Below are 8,019 nucleotides of genomic sequence, written 5' to 3'. Positions count from 1 at the left end.
TGACACATGCTATATTGATGTGAGCAGTAATACCACGAGTTATAACATAATTTGTCAACATGTGTTAGTTTGGTGTAATGTGTTGTAATATGATTTTATTTTCATCTATCATTGGTATAGTATCATTATAAGTGATTCAAATTGGCCATCTGAATTTCATTTTAGCCCCTCGAAATAAAAAAACGCAAATCAGTTTAGACCCCAAAATAATTTTTCATTTTTTTATTTTACAAATTCAAAGTTATTAAAGAAAGACTCCAGATTTTTAGAAATTAAATATTGAGTTATTTGTAAATTATTATACTTAATTATGATTTTATTTTTAAAAAATTATTTACCAAAAAAAATTAAATCAAAGTTATGAGACCTTAAGTTTAAAATTAATTAAAAATCATATCATTTTCATAATACTTAGGTATTTTTTATTTAAAATTTAAAATTTTAGTAATTAAAAAATAATGAAAATTTTATATGGTTTAATTTGAATATTGAGACTTTGGGTTTTATTTTATAAATAAAAAAATTAATTTGATTATCTCTAATTTTTAAATTAGTGTATTTATCTGAAAATAATTTGTAAGTTGATAATTAAATAGTATTTTCAAAAATAATTATATTTGGTTTTCAATTAATATTCTACCATTTTATTTTATTAAAATTCTTATACTAGCCAAAACCCAATTTTTATCCTAACAGCCCTAATCGTTTCACGACAGCCGCCACCCATCTTCCTCACACCCACAAAAAACAAAGAAAAAGAGAAGAGAGGAAGAAGAGGAAGGAGAGGACGTCAAAGGGAGGGACTGTCGCCGCTGTTGCCATCGCCGTCGCGGAGGGAGCTTAGACAAGAAACGGAGATAATGCGAGGAAGAAAAGGAGCCGTCGCGTCTTGCTGCTGCCAGCTCCGTCACATCATGCCGTCGTCGTTGAGCACGAAGAGGAGAGGGAGAGTNGCGAGATACTCCTCCCGCCGTGAACCAGCATCGTCACCGCTGTTCTTGCCGCCATCGCTGCTGTCTAGGTTGTCACCAGTGGAAGCCGTCGCTGCTGGAGATCGTCGGCTTGGGGTTGCCGCCGCTCTTTCTCGTTTTATTCAGATCACATTGTCTTGTTTTTGGCCACTGAGTATGGCACTATGGTTGCTAGAAGCACTGCCGAAGGTGCTACTGCCCCATATCCTTCATTTCTTTTTCGTACAGTGAGTAGCTCTTGTCTCGAAACTCTTATCACTGTTGTTCTGTTAGATATTATTGAGGATTCTGCGATGTTAATGTCTCAGGGTTGAGTTACCGTGATTGCATGCTTCGTTTGTCGCTGTCGCTGCTGTAGGGAGTCATCGGAATTGCTGCGAAATAAAAAAGGGAGTTTGTCGTGTAGTTAAGTCGCGATTGAGGTAGTGACTTTTCTTAAAACATATTTTATATAAAAAAATTGTGATAAATCGATATTGATGTGAAAAACATATTTTTGTAATTGTGCGAGTCTTATGGATTAATCTGAACTGTTTGGATGAATGTGATTTTATTGAATGTTCAAACGATGGATGAAGTTGGTTTAATTGTGTTTATGAACCGTGATTGATTTGATTTGGTTACTAGAATTCTAGATTTTGTTGATTCTCTTGAGTTGGTGATTATGATGTTTTCTCTGAGTTAATGTTGATGTGATAATAGTTTGATACTGGAAATTGATTGGCATTGAAAATGGTTGGAAATGCTTGAGAGATATTGGTTTGGATGGAACTCTTGATGGGTGAAAAAGTCCGAGTTTTAGGGATGTTCTGTCAAAATTTTTATGAGAATTAACTTATTTTGGTTTGATTAATTATGAAAAGAAATATATTTTTAGGGCGCTTTAGCAAAATTTAAAGTAATGCAAATGATAATTAAGAATAAATGATGTTTGTTTCAGTTAAGACTATGACTGAAAAATTTGGATTGAAAAATTTTGTTTTGAGAAGTTTTTAATGAATTTAAAAGAAATTGAATTTGATTGGTGAAGTGCAACTATTTTTGAGTCTTTTAGGAAAAGTTTTGAGCTTGAAATGATGTTAAAGTTAGTTTTGGAGAATTGGTTAAATAAAATGAGTTTCATTTGATTACTTCTAATTAAAGGGTTATGTTTTGAAAAGTTTTATTAAATTTGAGAGTAAACTACCATTTCTACCCATAAAAGTTAAAAACGCTGACATATCTACCCTAGAAGATAAAAATTACCATTTGTACCATAAAAATTAATTTTTGCAAGCAAAATTACCTAAACCCTAAATAATTACATAAAATTCTCAAACTACCCCCTTCTCTTTTCTCACGCACGCACCCACCCTCACTGACTATTTGCAGCACCCTCCCATTTCCATACTCTCTCTCTCTCTCTTCCTTCTCCTCTATCTTCTTCAATCGTCCTTCTCTCTTTCTCTCTTCCCTCTTTGCACTTTTCTCCTTCCTCTTCTTTTCCTATTGATGTCTCTCTCTTATCTGTCGTTCTTCTCTCTCCTCTGTGCATTAATGGTGGTTCTTCCTTTTGCCGTCGCGAGTTCTATCTTCTCCTCCCTTCTTCTTCTTCTTCTTCTTCTTCTTCTTCTTCTTCTTCTTCTTCGGGAGGTTTTTGGCTTCAGAAAGTAACAATTTTGAGTCCTCTATTTTCTGCAACCACAACTTCTTCAATGTTGAGTTCCTTCCTTTTTCAAATGTCATATCTTTGTCTTCTCCTTCTCTCGGTGTCGCTGCTCTCTTCTCCTCCTAGTGATGCATTTTTGTCATCTCCTTCCACTGTCGCCAAAATCAAATTAATGTTCTGTGTTATTTGTAACGAAAATAGTGATATTGAATCTAAGAATTTCACAATTTTTGGTGAAGTTTCTAAGAAATTAGGGTTTTATTTTAAATCTATGCATGTTCTATTCTTTAATTTGATTTGAGTTTGTTCTATTTTGTGATTTTGAAGAGGATAGTGGCTGGGCTATGTTGATGTTCAAGAGGTGAGAGAGGAAAAGTGAGTGAGTGAGTGAGAGAGAGAGAGAGAGAGAGAGAGAGAGAGAGAGAGACAGTAGGAAGGGAAATGATGTTATGGTAGTGGTGGTTTAGGTGCTGCAGATAAGGGTGTAAGTTACCAAATCGGACCGAAATTTACTGCAAAATCGAACTAAAATTTACAACAACAGAATGAAAAACCGAAAAAACTGGTTTTTTTGGTTTTTTCGAATTAAACCCATCGGTTCGGTTCGGTTTTTGGTTGGCTGAGTAAAAATGAACCGAACCAAACCGAACTGAAATATTGGTTCAGAAACATTGTTTTTACACATTTTTCCTTTAACCTAATATGCAATCCTCTAACCTCCCAATCCCTAATTTCCTACTCACTCAGCGTAGCCACAACACAAGTCACAACCCCACGAGTCACAACCTCCATCTTTCTCCTCTATGCCTGATTTCCTGAGACCCTGAGAGAATGAGAGCTTGAGATAGCCAGAGAGCTAGAGAGCTGAGAGCGCCGTCGTTGAGTCGCCGGGAAGGACGTCGTCGATCTCCATCACGAGCGTTGCAAAGAGTTGTCTTCACGCCATCGTCTCGCCGTCGTCGATCTCCGTCTGAGCCATTCTTCCGTCAAGCAGTCCTCATCGCCGTCCAGCAGTCCTCGTCGCCGTCCAACAGTCTCTGTTGCCGAGCCTTCTTCTGCAACTCACAATGTCGTCTTCTGAGGTTGGTAACTCGATTTTTTCACAATTTGTTGCAAGTTATTACTTATTAGATGTTCTTGTTGGTGGGTTGATTGAAAGTTTGTTGCTGTTGCTGTTCATTGAATTGAAAATAAAAAATAAAAAATAAATAAAGTTTATTGGTGGGCTGATTGAGAGTTTGTTGCTGTTGCTGTTCATAATGTTCTTGTTCGTTGATTTTTTCAAAATTTATTCCGAATATTAACTCATATAACAAAAATAAAAAAATTTGGTGCTTACAGAGATATTTTACCTACTTTAGTCACTGCGTGGCCACTTGAATCCTAATTGAATTTTCCTGTTGATTAATCTTTAAGACTGGTTTTCTCTCCCTGATCTTTGGTTTTTTCAAAATTTATTGCAAGTAATTAGATATTCTTGAGTACCTTTTTTCTGTCTATGAAGCTGATGAATTTGGATGCCTTTTTCTATTTAAGTATCTTTGTAATTTAATTTTTGGTATTCTTTTTTCTTTAAGTTATGAATTTGGGATATTGTAGTTAGCCACAAATTTTTAAACATTGTCATGTCCTTATATCTGCATTATGTCAAGCAGTATCCCATACTTAATAAATCAAGTTTAGAGGTAAAAATGAACGTGAATAGTAGTACTCTTTAGTCTTTTATAGACCAAAAGACCAATAATTACTTTGATGCAGGTTTGATAACACTAACACAGAAAGATTAAATAAAGAGTACTTATTCTAGAGAGTAAATAAAGAGTTTAACCTTGTTAAAACCTTCTTCACACGTGATATTACTCAATTGTTTTATTTATTTCATTTTGTTTTGAGTTATCAATCTAAACAGTACTTAATTTAGAACCATGGTTCTTTCACAATGAAGCTTAGAAATAAGTACATGGCACATGGGTTTACTATTTCTTCATGCAATAATTTAGGCAAGTAGCACAAAGGCAATAATGCAGATTACTGCAGGGGGTCCAATTATGAGATCAACATGACTGCATAAGTGCATATATATGGCTGCATATAATTAATATGTTTCACAAGTTTGAATGCTAAATTTGTTGCTGGAAATAATATTTTTGATGCTGTTGATGAGTTAAAATGCTAATTTTTTATTGTTCTGTTTATATATATGCAGCCAACGAGCAATGAACAGCCCAATGAACCGACGCCTGAAGTTGGGGGTGAAAATGTTGAGACCGTGGTACATTCTTCAAAAGAAAGCAGCGTGCTTACCAAACCCCTGCCCCATCCAAGATCAAAGAAGAGGAAGGTTGATTCAACTAATGTGAGTGCAACTCCGGGAGAAACTCCTACAAATCCAGCTCCAAGCACTGTGGAAACTGATGAAGAGGATGGCAAAGATGACCCCAATGAAGGTAACAGAAAACCTTCTAGACCTAGATCTTGGACTTGGAAACACTTTACAAAGGATCCTAAGTCTAAGCCATCACATCCTAGGGCTAAATGTAATTGGAGTGGTGAATCATAGGCATATGACTCTTATAGAAATGGTACAACTAATATGCGTTATCATTTGTTGAATAAATATAAAAAATTTCCTAGGGTCTCGGGTGACCCTAGTCAAACAATCCTTACCTTCCAACAAAAAAGAGGGTGAAGGGGTATTTACTGCCGTTACTTTTGATGCTGAAATGTGTAGAAAATCCCTTGCTAGGATGATAATTATTGATGAGCTACTATTCAAGTTTGTTGAGGGGGAGGGATTCAGATTCTATATGAGTATTGTGCAACCTAGATTTCCACTTCCTGGAAAGATTACTGTTGCTAAGGATTGTTGGAATCTTTATATTAGTGAGAAGAATAGGTTGAAAACTGTGTTCAAACAACCAAATCAATCTGTTTGTTTAACTACTGATTATTGGACTTTTGTGCAAAATCTGAATTATATGTGTCTCACTGCTCATTACATTGATCATGATTGGAAATTGCAAAAGAGGATTATCAATTTTTGTCTTATTAAAAACCACAAGGGAGAAACAATTGGTAGAAAAATTGAGAAATGTCTTTTGGGGTGGGGGATTTCTAGAGTGTTCACAATTACTGTTGATAATGCTAGTTCTAATGATACTGCAATATCTTATCTAAGAACTAGAATGGAGGATTAGAATTTACATCCTTTGAAAGGAGGGCATTTGCATGTTAGGTGTTGTGCACATATTCTTAATCTTGTTGTTAATAATGGATTGAAAGAGATGCATGAATCTATTAGCAAGATAAGAAATGCTATTAGATATGTGCGTGCTTCCCCTAGTCGCATGAATAGGTTCAAAAATTTTATTAAGGAAGCTAGGATACAAGACAAGTGTACTGTTCAACTTGATGTTCCCACTAGATGGAACTCTACATACACCATGCTTAAAAGTGGCTTGAAGTTTCAAAAGGCATTCAAGAGGCTAGCGGAGAGAGATACAGAATTGCTCTAATGCAAGGTGGGATTTCGAGGAATATTGATTGGGACAATGCAAAACACTTTATGGAATTCTTGAAAATTTTTTATGATGTTACAAAGAGTGTGTCTGGTAGTTTGCTTGTGACTTCTTCCCAATATTTTCATGAGTTTTGTAAGATCTTGCGAGTATTCAAGGCTTCTTGTGGTAGTCGAGATCCATTACTTGGGAGTATGGCTGAGAGGATGAAGCTTAAGTATGACAAGTATTGGGGTAACATAAAAAATATCAATATGATGATTTTTATTGCTGTGGTTCTTGATCCTAGATACAAGTTGAAGTTTGTGAACTTTAGCTTTGAAAAGCTATATGATAAGGATGATGCTGATTTTTTGGGTGCAAAAGTGAAAGAGACCTTCTCCAAGATGTTTGAATGCTATGTCAATGCAAATAATGGGGATAGATCTTTTACTTCAGCAACAATGGATGGTGCATCAGATGTGGGAGTACCTGATGGCGACATGGCTGGTGATTTTTTCAAGGAGGTGCATTTTCATGAGATCATCAACAAGAATGAGGTGGATTTTATTTGATGGATGGTTTAGAGAAGCCTCGTGATCAAAATACTTTTGACATATTGAATTGGTGGAAGGTAAATTCTAGCAGGTATCCTATCTTATCCCAAATAGCTAGAGATGTCTTAGCAATGCCGGTCTCGACTGTTGCTTCAGATTATGCTTTTAGCACTGGTGGAAGAGTGCTTAACAACTATAAGAGTTCTTTAACTCCAAAGACAGTTGAGGCATTGATATGCACAAAAAATTGGCTTTGTGCTTCTCCAATGACAACTGATTTTGAGGAGCTTATTGAAGAGTTTGAAAAACTTGAATTAGGTATGCAAAAAAGAAATTTGAAGTTCCTTTTATGGTTTATGTTTATAATTTATAATCTATATTATGTTTATAATTTATATTGATTTTTTCTTTTATTTTTGTAGAAATTGCACCAACCGGAGGAGATGATGATGAGTTTGGTGTGGATTCAGATTAAGCATGGTGGCTGTTTGGTTTTTATTTGTTATAAAGTGACTGTTTCAGTTTAAAGTGTGTTTATTTTTGTTGTTTTGCTAGACATTTTTAGTTGTCTTTGTTTTATGTTTAATTAAGTTGAATTTGTATTGAATTTGGATTTGATATACTCTTGTTATTCTAGTTTATTGAAGGTTTTAAACTTTATTTTATGATAATTTTAATTCTGATCAATAGGTGTAAAAAAACCGAAAAAACCGACCGAACCAAACCGCTGTTGGTTTGGTTCGGTTCGGTTCGGTTGATCAAACATCAGCCAACCGAATGGTTGGTATTATCATAGGACTGATAAGGTCGGTTCGGTTGGTTTTCGGTCCAAAACCGAACCAAACCGAACCGATTACACCCCTAACTGCAGATAGTGAGTGAGGGTGGGTACGTGCGTGAGAGAAGAGAAGGGGTAGTTTGGGGATTTTATGTAATTATTTAGGGTTTGGGTAATTTTGCTTGCGAAAATTATTTTTTATGGGTACAAATGGTAATTTTTATCTTCTATGGGTAGATATGTCAGCGTTTTCAACTTTTATGGGTAGAAATGGTAGTTTACTCTAAATTTGAAGTACTTCGCTTCGATTTGAGAAAAAGGAATGATTTTCGAAGCTTTAGAAAAGCCTTAAATTCAAGAATGAAGTTAAAATTAGTTTGGGGTACTTGATTAAACTGAAATGAGTTTGGTTTGATTAATTATGATTAAATGACTATGTTTTTTGTGAAGATTTAGAGAGATCTAAAGTAATGGAAGTGAACTGAAGAATTAACTTATTCGAGTTTGAATAATCATGGAAGGGATTATGTTTATGAGGCATTTTAGCGAATTTAAAACAATTGTTTAA

At 35.0% G+C, this 8,019-nt stretch overlaps 1 pseudogene; it reads left to right on the top strand.

The window, feature by feature from the left end:
- The first annotated feature begins 860 nt into the window (after positions 1–860).
- Positions 861–7,148, top strand: LOC107480067 (zinc finger BED domain-containing protein RICESLEEPER 2-like; annotated as a pseudogene).
- The last annotated feature ends 871 nt before the right edge of the window (positions 7,149–8,019 follow it).

The sequence above is a fragment of the Arachis duranensis genome, chromosome 1, assembly GCF_000817695.3.
Source record: "Arachis duranensis cultivar V14167 chromosome 1, aradu.V14167.gnm2.J7QH, whole genome shotgun sequence".
In the NCBI taxonomy this organism is placed as follows: domain Eukaryota; kingdom Viridiplantae; phylum Streptophyta; class Magnoliopsida; order Fabales; family Fabaceae; genus Arachis; species Arachis duranensis.
The sequence above is the reverse complement of the archived record's forward strand: the minus strand, read 5'-3'. Positions and strand labels throughout refer to the sequence as shown.